This window comes from Erpetoichthys calabaricus, chromosome 8 (assembly GCF_900747795.2).
Source record: "Erpetoichthys calabaricus chromosome 8, fErpCal1.3, whole genome shotgun sequence".
In the NCBI taxonomy this organism is placed as follows: domain Eukaryota; kingdom Metazoa; phylum Chordata; class Cladistia; order Polypteriformes; family Polypteridae; genus Erpetoichthys; species Erpetoichthys calabaricus.
Genome location: NC_041401.2, coordinates 191,335,657 through 191,354,269, shown reverse-complemented (window position 1 = coordinate 191,354,269; position 18,613 = coordinate 191,335,657).

Genomic DNA, 18,613 nt, shown 5'->3' with positions numbered 1-18,613 from the left:
CAGCAATGAAAAATTCCTGTGGTGCCCCCCCTTTCTCTTGATGCCCTAAGCAGGTGCTCACTTTGCCTAATGGTTAATCCAGCACTGGGCACTTTGACCAAGGTTGGCACTCAGCCACTGGAAGAACACAAACTGCACATCAGAGACAGCGAGTGAGGCTGTGATGATTCAAACCTAGGAAGATGGAGCTTAGTGCCAGCGGGTCTAAACCTTGTGCCATCAGTGCCATCATGCCATCCAACTAACATAAGCCTCAGTGTTTAAAAATCAGCCGGTGCTTAAGTCTGAGGTGTTCCTTTGTAGATCTTCAGCCTTAGAAGCAGGTGATCATTTTATTACACAAGAAATCTTAATCAAAAGATGAAGCCCCTTGTGGAAAATTCTTTGATTTGCAGTCACGAAGTGTCATTTATTAAAGAAAATGTATTTGATCAATGAAACCTGAATTATAAAGGCACTTTAAAGGCATTCAACATTAAACAATTCAAAGAAGAACAAAGCAAACCTCTAACATTATATGGTAATTGTTTTTTTTTTTTAGTGTGGGCATCAAAAGCTTTGAATCTCAATGAGCTCACTAAGTTCATAAAGAAGTGAAGCAGTGGTGGAGATGATTAACGAGCACAACTTAAAGACTGGCCAAGACGGGAAAACCAACTGGAATTCCAGTGTCCACATCTGAAATCTGACAGCATCACAGGGATCAGAATCCAGCAGTGTCGCTGATGTTTCATTGTTGGACATTTTTTAATTCAACAATATCTTTATTCCATCCATCCTGCTTGATGGATTACTATAAGATGTCACACACGTGCGCTTTGGAGGGAGCTAAAGGGATCAAAAGAAGGTAATTCCCGGTCAGACCAGGGAGTGGCAGAGTGCACTGGCCCTTTCTCTTTTTTTCTTGTGGACCAAATGTGGGAAGTTCTGCCTGGGCCCTTGAACGTCACTTCCAGTTCCAACCCTGAAGATATCACTTTCTGTTCCACCCCTGAAGATGTCACTTCCTGTTCCACCCATGAAGACATCACTTCCTGTTCCACCCCTGAAGACATCACTTCCTGTTCCACCCATGAATACATCACTTCCTGTTCCATCCCTGACATCACTTCCTTTCCCCCCCAAAGATATCACTTCCTGTTCCACCCTGAAGACATCACTTCCTGTTCCATCCCTGACAACATCACTTCCTCTTCCACCCCTGAAGACATCACTTCCTGTTCCACCCATGAAGACATCACTCCCTTCCCCCCCCCCAAAGACATCACTTTCTGTTCTACCCTGAAGACATCACTTCCTGTTCCGTCTCTGACAACATCACTTCCTTTTCCACCCTGAAGACATCACTTCCTGTTCCGCCCCTGAAGATGTCACTTCCTCCTTGCGCCTTACCCAAACCCCTAAACACAATCACACCAGGAGTTCCGGGCTCAAATAATTGAAGGTTTGATTAAACAGACCTCCACAAAGTAACTTAAACACACAAGTGCACAGGTCTCTCTTTCTCCACAATATCTCTCTTCTTCTTAAAACCACCACACTGCCCTCCTCCAGTCAAGTGTTGCTCCACGTCCTCCCAGCTCCGACTCGCCTGGATAAGGAAGTGCATTCCTTTTATTATGGACCTGGGAGTACTTCCAGTGTCAGGGCGATTGTGCAATGGAAGTACTTCTGGGTCACATGGAAGTCCCATAAATTGTGGAGCGTATCTCCCTATAGCTCCCCTTTGTGGCACCCATGGTCCCCAGCAGGGCTGTATTCCTGGACTTCATCTCCTAGCATTCCCTGCTGGTTTCCGAATGGGCTTCTTTCATGGAGGGCTGCTGCCATCTATCGTCTGTGGGTGGAATGGAAACTCCCCCAATACCTCTTCCACTTCCAGTGGGATGTCCATCCATTTTTTCCGGGTCTGGTTCCTCTCTCTTCTCTGGACAGGATGCCTGTCTGCCTTCGAGGAGCCTCCCATCCGGGTAAGAAACCGTTCCCTCTTCTTGCTGTAAATGCCGGTCCAGCCCATGTGGTATCTACACAGTGTAAGTAGAGATGTCCATCTTCTTAGGCGTCTATAGAGTATCATGATGTCACCATCAGACTCATGTGCCCCTGTGGGCCATCAAGTGAAAAGACTAAAGCAGGCGCATGTCCTTTTTTTTGCTTTTGCTGGAGACGTCCACCATTTTGGAATTGCCTTTTCACACGGCGTGCAGATGTGGTGATGTGATCTTGGATTCTAATTGATCAAATAAGAAAGTATCAGCTCCCAGCATGCATTGCACGGCCCGTGCACTAGGGTGGACTGGCACCTCCAGGGCTGGATTAAAACCTTCAGAGCCCCTAAGCACTTAAACGATTTTGGTGCCCCCGTATATATGACCTGCACTCACTCTCAGTGAACGACTGAACAGGACCACTGACGTGAGCCTCGGTGGGCCATGTGGCAGTTACCAGATTCTCATTTTGTTGTATTCCCAAGATTAACCTCTATTATTACTATTTTATTATTTTTATTATTGTATATATATGTACAGCACGTAATTTTATCACTTAATGTGGGGGCCCCTTTTTGTGGAACCAGCTTCAGCTGCACCAATTGCACTTTTGCAATCCATGGTTAAATCCAGCAATGGAAAATTTCAGTGTTGCCCCTCCGTCCCCTGATGCCCTAAGCACATGCGCATTTTACCTAATGGTTAATCCAGCCCTGGGCACCTCGACCAGGATTGACACTTGGCCACTGAAAGAACACAAACTGCACATCAGAGACAGAGACTGAGGCTGCGATGATTCAAACCCAGGAAGATGGAGCTTTGTGCCAGCAGGGCTAACCCTTGTGCCATCAATCATGCCACCCAATTAACATAAGCATAAGCTGGCGCTTAAGTCTGAGATGTTGCTTTGTAGATCTTCAGCCTTTGAAGAACATGATCCTTTTATTACACAAGAACTCTTCATCAAATTTGCTGCGGCCATCTCTTCCGGGTCGGGTTCCTCTCTCTTCCCTGGTCAGGATGCCTGTCTGCCTTCGAGTAGCCTCCCATCCAGGTAAGAAACTGACCCCTCTTTTGTCTGTAAATGCCAATCCAGCCCATGTGGTATCTACACAGTGTAAGAAGGGATGTTCATCCTCTTAGGCATCTAGAGTATCATAATGTCACCGTCAGTCTCATGTGCCCGCTGTGGACCATCAGGTGACAAGACTAAAGCAGGTGCATGTCCTTGTAGATTTTGCTTTTGCTGGAGACGTCCACTATTTTGGAACTGCCTTCCCGCACGGCGAGCAGATGTGGTGATGTGATCTTGGATTCTAAACGACCGAACAAGAAAGTATCAGCTCCCAGCATGCATTGCACGGCCTGTGCACTGGGGTGGACTGGCACTTCCAGGGCTGGTCTAAGACCTTCAGAGGCCCTAAGCACTTAAACGATTTTGGTGCCCCTCGTATATATGAGTTGCACTCACTCTCAATGGACGACTGAACGGGAACGTTGACGTGAGTCTCGGTGGGCTGTATGGCATTTACCAGATTCTAATTTTGTTGTATTCCCAAGATTAACACGTATCATTAGTAGGCCCATGTCCTTGTAGAATTTGCTTTTTCCGGAGTCGTCCACCATTTTGGAATTGTCAGGGGGCACAGATGTGGTGATGTGATCTTGGATTCTAAATGACCAAACAAGAAAAGAATCAGCTCCCAGCATGCATTGCACGACCTAATGCTCATATCCCAGGCTTCAAACTGGGCATTCTTGTGCTCTCTGGCATCATTAATAATTGGGCACAGGACCACCCCCCCACACACACACACCAGGATGGAGAAATCGCCCGCCTCACTTTGACATCTTTGATCTTTATAACAGAAGCCCTTTGCAGTGCGGTGCCAACACAATGCAGAAGGTCATGGCGCTGCCTTCTTCTGGTGTACCCATCTGTAAACGAAATAAATGAAAGTGCATCTGAAGTGATTGAAAAGGACACAGGGGACCGGAGGGATTCGGGGGGGGTGGTGGTGGTTGGGTGGGGGAGGACGGGGGGTCTCATACTGTTGCACAGGCAGACATTTATTCCAAAGATTACTAAAATCCACCCGGGTGTAACTGAGTACAAGATACATTTTTTAGGAAAATGCGAGACACGTCAGCAGAAGAGCTCAGTTCATGTAAGATCACATGTCGGCCGTCGCCACCTTTGAGATGTTAGCTCGAGTCAATGGGAATGGAAATGCAGTGTCGCACGCGGCCCCCCGGTCTGTCAGATTACATCTGCTCATGTCACTTGGCTCCTTCAGTCCAATCCAAATTGTGCAGAGGCCAACTGAGATGTGCAGGTAACCCGGTGACAGACTTTGATCGATACGATTTAAATGGCTGTCCTCATGCCACCACGGGCAAGGAGATTTGTACCAAGGGAAAAAAAAGAGCTGGTTAAGAGATGCCCGTCACTCGCTAAGGATGTGCTGAAAATGTTTAGGTGGGCTTTCTAAGGAGATTTTTTTTTTTTGAGAGGAGGCCTAATTGGCAGGAAATTTCCAGGGGCAAAGGGCACCACTTGGTTGGTACAGGCCATTGTGAAGTCCTACAGACAGCCTCTGGGCAAGAGAGAGAGTAGTGAAAGATGGCACTCGTGCCAGAGTGGTGAGACACGGGGCAGCTGGGGGGCTGGGGGGGGGTGTGTATGCATGTGGGGGGTACCACAATGAGAGAGAGAGAGAAAGAGAGGGGGATAAGAGGGCAGGTTAGGGTGAGAGAGAAAGAGAGAGCAGTGAAAGAGAAATTGAAAGAGACAAGAAGGGAATGGGCGGGAAAAACAGAAAGGGGGCGGGGCAGAGAAAGAGAGAGAGAGAAAGGGGGAGAAAGAAACGGAAAGGAGGGTGAGGCAAAGAGAGAGAGAAAGAGGAGGAGTGTAAGAGAAAGAGAGCGAGAGATGAAGAGTGGGTGTGAGAAAGAGAGGCGGGAAGGGGATGATAGAATTGGGGGAGAAACAGAGAGAAAAAAGAATGGGACAGAGAGAAAGGGAGAGATAGAAAGAGAGTGGAATAGAATGAGAGAGAGCGAGAGAAAGAGGAGAAGGGGATTACAAAGGGAGGAGAGAAGAAAGGGGTGGATAGAGAGAGGAAGAGAAAGAGGAGGAGTGTGAGAGAAAGAGAGAGGAAGAGAGGTGGGAAGGGGATGACAGAAGTGGGGGAGAGACAGAAAAATGGGTGGGACAGAGAGAGAGAGAGGGAGATAGAAAGAGAGTGGAAGAGAATGAGAGAAACAGGCAGATGGAAAGAGAGAGAGAGAGAAGGGGTGAGAGAGAATGTGTGAGAGACAGAAAAAGGGGATGAGAGAGATATGGAGGAGAAATCAAGAGAAGGGCGGTGGGATAGAGAGAGACAGAAAGACAGAGGGGTCAGATGGAAAAAAGTGAGTGAGTGGGTAAAGAAAGAAACAAAGAGATGGGGTGGCGGCAGACAGTGAGAGAGGGAGAGAAAATAAGGGAATGAGAGAGGGGGAGAGAGAGAGAGAAGGTTAAGGTGTGAGAAAGAGATGGGGAAGAGAAAGAGAGGAAGGGGATTACAGAGGGAGGAGAGAAAAAAGGAGTGGATAGAGAGAAAGAGAGAGAGGGTAAGAGGTGAGGAACAGAGAGAAAAGAAAGTGGAGGAGTGTGAGAGAAAGAGAGAGGAAGAGAAGAAGGGGATTACAGAGGGAGGAGAGAAAAAGGGTTGGGACAACAAGAGAGAGAGAGAAAGAAGAAAAAAGAAACGGGAAGAGGGTGGGGCTGAGAGTGAAAGAGAATGAAAGAGAAAGAGAGAGAGAGAAGTGTGGGTGGACAGAGAGAGAGAGAATGAACGTGTTGCGTTTTAAAGACCCCTTTTATGAATAATTAACAGGCATTACAAAAAAATAGAAACACCACAGACGGCCTTCAGTTTCTCACACACAGCCACAAACTAGACAAGCATTTCAATCACAATCAACGCGAGTTCACCATTGACAATTTCTTTAAAAAGCCCATTGTTCTGTGTAATTCCGCTAGTTATGGGGTCCTCTTATCAAACTCCTCATTTATTATTATTATTATTATTATTTATAAAAGTCCCCCCTAATTCAGACTCTCTCTCTCCCTCCTCTGCTCTTCTTCTCTGATAATATCAATGGCGGCTTTTGGCCTGACCTCGTGAAGCGTTTGCCCGCTCGCTAACATTCCCTTTTGCCTCGTGAATTCCAAACACCGTAAATAAAACAAACCAAATCTCCGGGACTTCAAACGCAGAGCCAAGCAAGGATAGCCCTGAGCCCACAACAAGAAAGCCAGCAGTGGAAAGTCGTCTCTCTTCAGGAAACGTCCCTGAAACGTCGGGGTCAAAAGTGAAGAGCCGGCGGACGAGTGTCCATTGAAGAGGGCCAGGTCTCTTACTCCATGGTGGGGTTGGCACTCTCTGCCCTTCCCACTTTGTCCCACCAGGGTATCAGCAAACTGCTACTACTAATAATACATTTTATTGACATGGCGCCTCTCACCAGGCTTAATGTGCTTCATTGGGACTGGCCTCTCGCACACCCACACTTTCTCTACTGTTCCCATCTGCAAACTGAAATATGAAAACTACAGTAAAGTGACAGGGTGGGCTAACGAAAAGCAAAACGATAATACATTCTCATTTAGACAGAAGCACAATGCTCAGGGGACAATGGCCACCTGCCACTGCTGCTCCCTGCACAAGCCCTCGAGGTCGGGTTCCATTTTATTTATTTTTTTGGTGTGACGTTGGCGCTGCCGTTTTTCGGTGGTCTTTAAGGTGTTACTTTTCTTACAAATGTGTGAAAACAGCCCTGCAAGGTCTCGGAAGACTGTAAATTATTTATTTCTTGCTTTATGTGTTGCGGTGGGCTGGTGCCCTGCCCGGAGATTTGTTCCTGCCTTGTGCCCTGTGTTGGCTGGGATTGGCTCCAGCAGACCCCCGTGACCCTGTAGTTAGGATATAGCAGGTTGGATAATAGATGGATGGATGGATGGATGCTTTATGTGTTTATTTGTTTTCATGTCCTTACCCTGCCCTGAGGTATCGAGTAGACATTTTGAGCTGGTGGTCTTAATAATGTGAGACTTGGGTTTACTTATTTATGTATTTATTTTATTTGGGTGGAAACAGACATTCGTCAGTTCAATAAATCATAAATGCAGCAACCCCTACTTATGTAACATGGATAATTGAATCCCCCGCAATTGGAGTAATTAGGAGGGCTTTTATTATGAAAATACTACTGTATGGTACACCCAGTGCCAGTGCTGGGTTATTTTGCCCCCCTAGGCCAACCAACTGTTTTGTAGCTAACCTGTGCAGGTGGGTCACACCCCCCCCCCCAAACCCTTATGATCGTCGCCCTACACGGATGCCTAACTCGCCTTAAGAGTGGTTCTGGCACTGGGTACAATATGTATAACTGTCATTGACTGCCTTACAGCTCCTGGGGGTCTCATTTATTAAACGTTCCATGGAGTTGACTGCGAAAATATGCACATGGCAAAAAAAAAAAAAAACAGGAAAATGTGCCCACCATTTTTGGGCTGTGCCCCAAAAATGGGTCATGGGTTTCCGTCACTGGGTCCTGTATACGGTTGGCATTGACTTTCTGGGGGTTCTTTCAAGGGGGACATCACGACCACTGTGACTGTTCTCCCCCAAAAGGAGGGTGGGGGACAGCTCCCCCAGATGGTCATCATGTACTGGTTCATGGGAGGGCAAGGCTGAAAGAAGAGGTGGCACGAAGTGTGATGCTCCGTCTTCATTGATAACTCTCTGAAAGTCCAAACAGATTTGTAAGATGGTGCCAGTGCTTCTGTTCAAACAGTCTGCACAATTGACCACCGTGAGACCCACCCACGACAGTTCCTGGCTGAATAAAAAGTACGCACCCTGGCGTAGGAGCTCCAACAAGTACCGGGCACTCCAAACGGCTCGAGCACCCTAGGTGGGAATGCTACACTCGTTCCTGAATGTCTAACAAGTCTCTGCAGGTTCCTGAAAAACTTCTTGTGGTGGAATGAGGATGATGATGATGTCAGAGCTGATTGGATGAAGGTTCCGGTCTTTTAAGGGACAACAGAGGACCAACAAATCCGACCCAAAGTCATCGTGCTGCTCCGTGTTCTCATTTCGTCTCAACAAAACATGAAATGTAACGTCCATGTGAGACGCCTTTTCAGTCCTTTTTGCCCGCCGCTTCAGCTCCTCTTCAGGTGTCTGTAGGTCGCCGTGTCCAGAATGTAAAGCAGAAGCACAGAGACGGGTGTCCATATGCCCTGGCAGAGAGAATCTAATAAAGCCAACGGCACTGAAGGCTGCATTCTGCCCAGCACAAGTGAAATGAAATAAAACAAATTAAATTTGTCACAGTCGCCGGGTGCAGAGCTGGGTAGGTGTGGGACTTACGAGTCACATCAATAAGCTGATTGTCGCCTGTACGCTTAACCAGGCCGTCCTTCTGCTACGAGTGAAACACAAAAAAACAAAAAAAAAGGGAATTTAATTAAAGCAGAAATTCAGAATTCCAAGCAATTGTTAAAGGCAGTGATTCTGAACCCTTTATGAGTCACGGACCCCTTTAAGAATCCGTCTATGAAAGTTATGGACCCTTCTTCCCCAGAAACATTCACATAAGCACAGCTTTGAATGCAATGAATATAATGGGCTTCATTTATCGAGATTTGATTGTCTCATACATATATGACATACACAAAGAATTATCCATCCATCCATCCATTTTCCAACCCGCCGAATCCGAACACAGGGTCACGGGGGTCTGCTGGAGCCAATCCCAGCCAACACAGGGCACAAGGCAGGAACCAATCCCGGGCAGGGTGCCAACCCACCAGAGGACACACACAAACACACCCACACACCAAGCACACACTAGGGCCAATTTAGAATCGCCAATCCACCTAACCTGCATGTCTTTGGAATGTGGGAGGAAACCCACGCAGACACGGGGAGAACATGCAAACTCCACGCAGGGAAGACCTGGGAATCGAACCCAGGTCCCCAGGTGTCCCAACTGCGAGGCTTCAGCGCTACCCACTGCGCCACCGTGCCGCCCCACAAAGAATTATTAAACGTTAAAGTAAACAATCTAAAAAAGACACTCCATTTGTATACAAAACGTAATGCAAACTCAGTATAAATATGAAATACAATCCTCCTGTGCAAATAAAAACAGATTTACTACTACTACAGTACTGGGCTATATAGTGAATATTAATGTTAAGTTTATAATCTGACCCTCACAAACCCCTAAAAACTATCCATGGACCCCCTGGGGGGAAGGGTCTATGGACCTCAGGTTAAGAACCCCTGGTTTAAGGGTTTATTTAAGGGTGTATTTAAAGGTTTATAGATAGATAGATAGATAGATAGATAGATAGATAGATAGATAGATAGATAGATAGATAGATAGATAGATAGATATGAAAGGCACTATATAATAGATAGATAGATAGATAGATAGATAGATAGATAGATAGATAGATAGATAGATAGATAGATAGATAGATAGATAGAGTGTAAGGCACTATATAATAGATAGATAGATAGATAGATAGATAGATAGATAGATAGATAGATAGATAGATAGATAGATAGATAGATAGATAGATAGATAGATAGTGTCACAGGTGGCTGGGTGCGGTCAGCAATCAGCCGCCTATTTAAGGAGCCGCCTCCCTGCAATCAAGGCTGGAGTCGGGTGAGGAGGAAGACGAGGTCCGTGCAGAGGAGGCGAGGAGAGGCCTGATGTGAGAGAGAGAAAGAGAAGAGGCTAGTGAGAGCCTGGACTTTGGGAGACTGTGGGGCTTGGTGGCGGTGCACATAGTGACTTTGTATATAGTAGTATTGTGAATAAACGTGGTGATGAGTGAATCAGTGTCCGCCTGTGTGTGTCCGGGCCGTCCTATTTCACAATAGATAGATAGATAGATAGATAGATAGATAGATAGATAGATAGAGTGTAAGGCACTATATAATAGATAGATAGATAGATAGATAGATAGATAGATAGATAGATAGATAGATAGATAGATAGATAGATAGATAGATAGATAGATAGATATGAAAGGCACTATATAATAGATAGATAGATAGATAGATAGATAGATAGATAGATAGATAGATAGATAGATATGAAATGCACTATATGAATAGATAGATAGATAGATAGATAGATAGATAGATAGATAGATAGATAGATAGATAGATAGATAGATAGATAGATAGATAGATATGAAAGGCACTATATAATAGATAGATAGATAGATAGATAGATAGATAGATAGATAGATAGATAGATAGATAGATAGATAGATAGATAGATAGATAGATAGATAGATAGATATGAAATGCACTATATGATAGATAGATAGATAGATAGATAGATAGATAGATAGATAGATAGATAGATAGATAGATAGATAGATAGATAGATAGATAGATATTAATTTTAGTATAGTTGGCAGGATAGGCAGATTGGCGCTTTGTCTCTTGTGTTGTCCCCAGTGCTGTCCCTCAGATAGGCAGTCACTACAAAAGCGAATGCCGTTGATGTGTTTTAACGTAATAATGAAGTTGTCCCATTCTGCTGTGCTTATCAACGCCTTCAGGACGCCGTGATGTTTCTGTTTCCTTTAACACCAGTCATGATGGTGAATCAACAGTCCTTGACTAAACCTTACCCTGCGGGCTGCCAAGTCACTGTTCTGGGGGTGCCAGGGCCCATGATGATTTCTATTTGTTTGTTTCACACAGAGGCTGATAATAATGAGTTGGTGTAGAGAGCTGATTACTTGTCTGTAAACTCTGCACCAGCTCATCAGTTCTCCAAACGTCGTCCACATTTTGTTGGTCCACCTGCAGTATCGTGTATCTTTGCAGACTTCCTCCATTTATAGATTACCTCTGACAAATTTCACCTTGGGAAAGTCTGTCCCCTAAATGTCACCACCTAGGACAAGCCACCACGTCACACTTGGCCCACTTGGGACATTTGGTCCCAGCCACAATAAGTCTTAAAAGCTGTGTGCCTCAGAGGGCTTCAAGCGATGGCCAAGGACAAACGGACTCACATGCACTCCGTGCCCAAGAAAGCTCTGCCTTCAGGATTCGTTAAATTACACGAGCAGATGAGTTTTTGTTGCCCTCGTGCTGTCTGAATGATTTATTTATGAAAGCTGCTGAATATTATTTTCTTTTTCTGTTAGTTTTTATTCATATATAAATATTTCAGCAGGACTTTTTTGAGGCAACCTGTCCTAATACCACAAGGATCAGCTTAAGCTTCCTTCATTATTTAGAGCCGTTGTTTGACAGCACTGTGGTGGTCAGTGCTGGGGTCTCTTCTGCTGTTGTCTTTGATGTTCAGTTGGCCCGTGCTTGTCAGAAGTGAGGGGCTAATCCACTTCTGCAACAGACACAGACTGCGGCAGGTGTGTGATCTTCCGAAGTGCACTTCTTCAACGAAGAGCAACTGAGGAAAGGAATGGGAAAAATGCCCACCACCATCCGTATATCCCACAAATATTCAGTTCAAAAAGGGGCTTCTGGGTGCTGCCGGTGATCAAGTTCACGGAAAATGGAAAAGTCCAATAGTCCCGTCACATCCTTCTCTTCTGGTTTTATTCATGTGGTGCCTCACAGCTACACACTGCAAGCCCCTCCTCATCTGTGAAAGCCTTTCTAAAGACAGAGACCCCCCCCGATTTATAAACTAGGAAGCTATGCCACAAGTATTGTTACTAACATATGACTAACATGAAACAGGACGTGTGACACAAATGGAGAACCCCATAAGTGGCAAATGGAGTTGATCTGAGAAATTCACCATTCTGTGTGCACCGGTAACCTCATTCATCAAATATTTTCTTCGGAATTTGCTGTGAACATTTTTTCCAAGCACCCCATGATTGCTGTTACGATCTTAAAGGTCGTGCTTGTGAGGGTTTTGCTGAGTCAACCGAAAATAAGACCCACGCTCCCTTTCCACAGGTCCACCAGGCCCTCTGCCGAGTTCACAATTGACCCTCCAGCCATTCACAAACCTTCGGTATTGACAAAATCGGGTTCAACTAATGTGCATTTCATTGAATCCCGGGCCCTTTCTCCACTCTTCCTCAGACGTTGTCCTCTCTGATTTCTTGCTCTCATTGAGCCTCCAGGTCTGGTGCTCCTTCCAATGCAGTCCATAGGTTTGATTACCCCTTGGGACTAAATTATCTATTCTTTGTCTTCTTCTTTTTCTTCCTCTTTTTCCTCTTCTTCTTCTTCTTGCTCTTCTTCCTCCTCATCTTCTTCTTCTTCTTCTTGCTGTTCTTCATCTTCTTCCCTTTCTTCTTCCTCTTCTACTTCTTCTTCTTCTTTTGGCTGCTCCTATCAGGGGTTGCCACAGCAGATCATCTTTTTCCATATCTTCCTGTCTTCGTCATCTTGCTCTGTCAACCCCATCACCTGCATGTCCCCTCTCACCACATCCATAAACCTCCTCTTAGGCCAGCATTTGCCACCCGAGTTTTCATAACAGTTTTAATCGCGCCCCCCTAACGTTTTTTTGAAAGGAGCCCACTAATACCAATTTGTTCTTTTTTAATTAATGATATATCATAGATGCATATTTTATTATACCTACTTAACTTTTATCGACATTTATCTAACTCTATATTTATTTTTCTAGTATCAGAATGAGGGCGGCACGGTGGCGCAGTGGTAGCGCTGCTGCCTCGCAGTTAGGAGACCCAGGTTCGCTTCCAGGGTCCTCCCTGCGTGGAGTTTGCATGTTCTCCCCGTGTCTGCGTGGGTTTCCTCCGGGCGCTCCGGTTTCCTCCCACAGTCCAAAGACATGCAGGTTGGGTGGATTGGTGATTCTAAATTGGCCCTAGTGTGTGCTTGGTGTGTGGGTGTGTTTGTGTGTGTCCTGTGGTGGGTTGGCACCCTGCCCAGGATTGGTTCCCTGCCTTGTGCCCTGTGTTGGCTGGGATTGGCTCCAGCAGACCCCCGTGACCCTGTGTTCGGATTCAACGGGTTGGAAAATGGATGGATGGATGGATAGTATCAGAATGTAGTTTAAGTTCATTTGTTTTGGTTTCAATAGATGTATTTTTCTTATCTTCGATCTTCGCGCCCCCCTTTTTGTTACATCTAGAGAACCACTGTCTTAGTCCTTCCTCTGTTCCTCTTCCCTGGCAGCTCTATCCCTATCACCCTTATCCCAATATCCCCATCATCTCTCCTCTGCACCTGTACAAACCATTGCAATCTCGCCTCTCTGACTTTGTCTCCCAACCTGAGCTGACCCTCTAATGTCCTCATTCCTAATCCTGTCCATCCTCATCACACCCAATGCAAATCTTAGCATCTTTAACTCTGCCACCTCCACTCTGTCTCCTGTGCCACCGTCTCCAACCCCATATAACACAGCTGGTCTCACTACTGTCCTGATTACTCCGATTTTCCTTTCACATTTTAAAAAGATTATTAATTTACTAGCTATGCCCACATAGTAATGAAACAGGTCAAGCTTTAAAAATCAATAGACGTTGGCACTATATCTGATTGTGTTCAGCTCTGACGGGAGAGCGTTCCCCGCGTGGGGAGAAAAGCACATGGCCGTGATATCTCTTGCAATCAGCAGCTACACTCTAAAACACATGGAGCTCTGATCTCTCTCTCAAAAACGTCTAACGTTACTCCTTAACAATCTGTAGATGATAATGTCTGCTGAACAAACAGGTACCGCTAGCTAAGCAGAAGCGAGGTGCACTCCAACATGTGGCGAGATGTAGAGCGACTCAAACAGAGGCTGGCGAGTGAATGAGGAAGGCCCCGCCCCCCTGCTCTCGGCCCACAGCCACTCTCTTGGATTTGCATAATTACATCGGTACCGCAAGCGAACTCTGGTACTTCGCACGATGAGAGAAGTCGCAAAATCAACCGGAAAGTTCAAGCAAATTATAGAAAAGAACCCAATCTAAATCCGTTAAGTAATTCTCTTCTGAAAAGCGGACAGACATACAGACAGACATACGGACAGAACGCGCTTGGACCACAACATTTTTAAAACCATTTCTTAGCGAGCACCTATGGGCCAAGGGTAACCTACATTCCAAATTTCAAGTCCCAATTCCCCATGGTTCTCGAGATTTCATGATTGAGTCAATAGCATTTGGCTTTTTTATATATATATATATATATATATAGAGAGAGAGAGAGAGAGATTCATTAATTAGCCCTGAGGGAGTTGGTATGCTTGAGGTCTGTGATGAACTGGTAGCCCATCCACTGAAGACCCCTGTGTCCCTGAATATGACTGAGTGATTTGAGAAGACGGCCACCACGCCACTCAAAATAAATTATACATTTCAGGTTTCTTTCTCCTTAGTTTGCATATTTATTTATGCCTCCTTTCAATTCTTTCCAGCATAAGGAATACAAACACAAGTCTCTGTTGAATTTGAGGATTAGACGAAAGCCAGCAGAGATATGCAGACCGGCTTCTGAATCACTCCACCTGAGCACTGAGCTGATGTTGGCCGCAGACGCTTTGAAGATCTTGTCGTATGAAATGCCGACCCACACGACACTTCGGAAAGACGCCCTACACGTTAGGGCAACATGTGCTGTCAGGAATCAGCGAAGCTGTTTCTTTGTGTATATGGATGCATTTCAATGATTCTTATTTAGCAGCACCACACTTTCTTACAAAAAGCTGGAGTTTGTGGCACTAAAGCAGACCTCCAATACTTCAGATACACAGCGTAATCCACAGGTGGTCCTACCTGGGGGTGTACTGGGTGGGCGGCCAGAGGCCCACAACAGACATTCACACACAATCCTCAAACAACCCTGCGACCACAACAAAATCACCAAAGGGGCAACATCTCGATAAAGTGATCAAATCACCAACTGGTACCCCCACAGACCCTCTCCACCATTTGAGCGTCTGCACGAATAGGATCTGAACACACATTAACTGGTAGGGGGTCTGTGTGCTGCCCTATTTAAAGAATAATCAACTCCCTGCTCAGGAGGTCTGTTCATTAAGTCACCCAGGGGACTGTGGGGGGACGTAATCCTGCCTTGGCGTAATCAGTTAAAGAGCAGTTAGCAGTAAGGTAAAAGTGGCAAAGGGGCATCAAACAATATTGACTTTAATTTGAGTTGACACTTTTAAATTGAGTCACACACTCAATCTATTATATAGTGCCTTTCACATCTATCTATCTATCTATCTATCTATCTATCTATCTATCTATCTATCTATCTATCTATCTATCTATCTATCTATCTATCTATCTATCTATCTATCTATCTATCTATCTATCTATCTATTATATAGTGCTATCTATCTATCTATTATATAGTGCTATCTATCTATCTATCTATCTATCTATCTATCTATCTATCTATCTATCTATCTATCTATCTATCTATCTATCTATCTATCTATCTATCTATCTATTATATAGTGCCTTTCCTATCTATCTATCTATCTATCTATCTATCTATCTATCTATCTATCTATCTATCTATCTATCTATCTATCTATCTATCTATCTATCTATCTATCTATCTATTATATATTGCCTTTATTCTATCTATCTATCTATCTATCTATCTATCTATCTATCTATCTATCTATCTATCTATCTATCTATCTATCTATCTATCTATTATATAGTGCCTTTCCTATCTATCTATCTATCTATCTATCTATCTATCTATCTATCTATCTATCTATCTATCTATCTATCTATCTATCTATCTATCTATCTATCTATCTATCATATAGTGCCTTTCCTATCTATCTATCTATCTATCTATCTATCTATCTATCTATCTATCTATCTATCTATCTATCTATCTATCTATCTATCTATCACATAGTGCCTTTCACATCTATCCATCTTCCAGCTGTCTAATTATCTACACTAAGTTTGTTATATTGTAACAAAGAGGGAAGGGTCTACATGATAAGTGTGCATAAGTCAGAGTGTGATTAGTGTCCATTTTTTTAAGTGTGTGTTTTATCACCCGCCTACGTTGCAATGCCAAGCCCGTATTTTCGACTCTGGAGGGCGTTTTTCAAATGTCTGTCTTTGTAGTGTTAAAGGCACCTGGGTAGTGTGGACGAAGAGTGAAAATGGAGGCTAACGTCTTTTTTTACCAGAAATTTCTTTGTCTTTCTTATCCACTTGCTTTCAAATAAAAAAATGAATTAAGGGCACACCATAACAACATGTTAAAGAAAAATACGAAATATGCAATCATATAAGCCATATGAGCCCATATGTGACATAGGACATAGGATTTTAAATTCTGAAAGGTCTGCGTATTATTTATTAACTACAATGTTCTTCTATTTAAAAGTGTTGTTGTTTTCTGGTTCAGATGTGAAAGAAATTAAAAGATAACCCTGCTTCTTCAATTCCTCCTCTTTGATTCTTTGTTTTTGTTTTTATTAATTAAATTTGTAACTGTTACAAGCTGTGGACAATTTCATTTTCTTAATCTCTTAATTAATCTCTCATTTTATACACACAGTATATATTGCGGGTGCCCTGGTGTATGGACTGGATTGGCATGTGAATCCTTGTCCGTCCTGGAAGACGTAATGGAAGGACAACATGAGAGGTGGCAGGGCGACCCTGTCAGCATCCTTAGGTGCCACCAGGGGATGCTGTCAAGAAGCCACCTCCCAGTTTGGGAAGCTTTCGTATGCCTGGGAATTGCTTCCATTAATATGAGGTCAATAATCCTTTGTCTATCATAAAAGGAAGCCATCTTGCTCCAAGGGTTGACTTAGAGTTCGGGAGGCAAAGGGCAAAACTTACATGGACTGGAGGACCAGAAGGCAATGCTGTATATGGAGATTGTGGTGTGGTAGTGTGAATTAAAAAAAATAAACATTTATTTGTACCTGGGACAGTCTTGGTGGTGTCTTAGGGTTTGGGGCTAAATGAAAACACCTTTGGCGTAGTCGGCAGGATATCCTGAGTCAACAATTTGACAGGGACCTGTTTCAAACAATAGTTGTGACCTCTAAAGGGGTACAAGCAAAAGGAAGCACCCCGAGATCAATCCATCTTAGAGCCCAAATAATACACTCACACCCAGCCAGTTTCAAGGATCCCCAAATGACCCAATCAGCTCATCTGTGATATTCAGGGACAGCCATGTAAACACAAGGAGAACACGCGGTCACCAGACATGAGGGGGACCAGCTGGGGATTCAGTCGCAGTCTCTTGGAGTTGTAAGGGTGCAGCCATCATGCCCATTTGTAACTATAAATTCTCTGTTTGGACCAACGAGACGATCGGTGTGGTGACACCCAAATACATTTTTTTTAGAAAGATCTATTTTTCCTAGAGAGAGGCAGACTGATTACAGTTCCACAAGATGAATCTCTTGTCATTGTTGCCTTTGTGATCCTCTGTCATTTGTTGTTCTATCTTTATAAAAATAACATTATAAACAGCATGCTTTATTTAAATAACGGCAAGCCCTTAAGCGTACTTAGTAAACTGTAGCACCTGTACTCAGAATAAAGAAACATGAATTCATTTACGCCATGAATGGAAAGGGGAGAGCAATTTTGGATTCTGAAAAGAATAAAGAAAATTTTTTTAAAAAGACCCACAATGGACGAGTCTGCATTTGAAGATCCTGTGTACCCATTCAAGTGACAAGAGGGTTCCTTTCATGTGGAAAATGAAGCACATGTGGCATTTTTATGGAATGGTTGCCACTGGTGACGCTTTTGTTTTCCTGGGATAAGACATCGACAGCAGAAAAACATTGGCCACCATCACAAGACATAACACTCTCTTCAGTTCTGCCAAAAAAGAGAAACAGAGCCTTAGGGTTACATGCCAGACTGTTCTGTTTTTATCATTCATGTTGTGGCCAATAGAGGGCGCTTGTGAGCCCCTCTGAGATGATGTTAATCCACTCCAGGCCCCTCCCCCCCCCCCCTCCCCCCCCTTCACAGTGAGGAGTCTCTTGAATCCAACACCGTCAATAGTTACGACCGAATGAGGCTGGCTGGCTGATGGGGACGAATCACACATGGAGCAAGGGGACGGTGTAAAAAGTGGTCCGTGCTTTTATTAAGAGGAATCAAAACAGGACAGTGTCCAAATAAATAGTGCCGTGAGTCAAAGTGTCCATAAATAAATAATCCATAAGAACAAGTGAATAGTGGGGGATAAAAACACAACAAATAAGTCCATTCCAAACAGGAGTTAAAAATGCAGCCCCAGCCCACCTCCTTCTTCATCTCACCCATAACTCGCACAGCCAACGGAGACCCAGCAGCCACGATCTTCATCCCCTGGCCTCCTCACAGCACAGCCAGATAGTCCGAGGTCGGCGCTCCTCCCGTCATCCATCACGCACCCGCAGTCGTACCTTGGATCCCTGTGGAGGTCATCCACCATGCTCGCCCCACTCCACACCATTGATCAGACCTAGAGCGCCACAACCTATGCTTCTTCATGGACCCCTGTTCGTGGTGCATTTCCACCGAGACTGCTCTTCAGCCACCTTTTAACCTCTGTTCCTTTTCTCGTTCCTTTCCATCTTCCCCTCCCTCT